The following is a 458-nucleotide window of genomic DNA, read 5'->3' as shown; positions in this document are numbered from 1 at the left end:
CCTGGCAAAAGCGCTACAGATGATGAAGCGCTCTTTGAGCGATGGGTGCAACGGCACCAAAAGCTTCCTCACTCTATAACCTACAGTTGAGCCACAAGGAAGTGGACTTGCGTGTGGAGTGACACCTTCGAGATGAGTTTGCCAAACTCAAGGCACGCCGTCGACTTTTTTTGGATTGTCGCCCTGTGATGTATGGGTTAACCCCTAACGCTCCCGCGAGTTCTGTATCTGCGATCGCAAGAGCTCAGGGCCACTGCTTGAGCTCAGCTCATTACCCTTCTACTTCCCTGGCTATTGCCGGGAAGCGCGGGGAGTCTGATGACGCGGGACGTCCTGATATTTTCATTCAAAAGCGTCCACGGCGACTGGGCAATTTTCCGAAGTGGCGCCTCACTCTCCCACAAGTTTTCGGAGTCGGGATATCCCTGCCACTTCACCAAATATTGGATTCGACCCTG

General features: G+C 53.3%; 1 protein-coding gene across 1 annotated transcript in view; it reads right to left on the bottom strand.

Annotated features, from left to right (window-relative positions):
* Nucleotides 1-458, bottom strand: part of PHALS_13316 (myb-like dna-binding) — a gene marked incomplete at both ends in the record, with an annotated part of 4,660 nt that overhangs the window by 2,218 nt on the left and 1,984 nt on the right. The window lies entirely within an intron of this gene.

This window comes from Plasmopara halstedii (genome assembly GCF_900000015.1).
Source record: "Plasmopara halstedii genome assembly, contig: Scaffold_658, whole genome shotgun sequence".
NCBI classification, from domain to species: Eukaryota; Oomycota; class Peronosporomycetes; order Peronosporales; family Peronosporaceae; genus Plasmopara; species Plasmopara halstedii.
The sequence above is the reverse complement of the archived record's forward strand: the minus strand, read 5'-3'. Positions and strand labels throughout refer to the sequence as shown.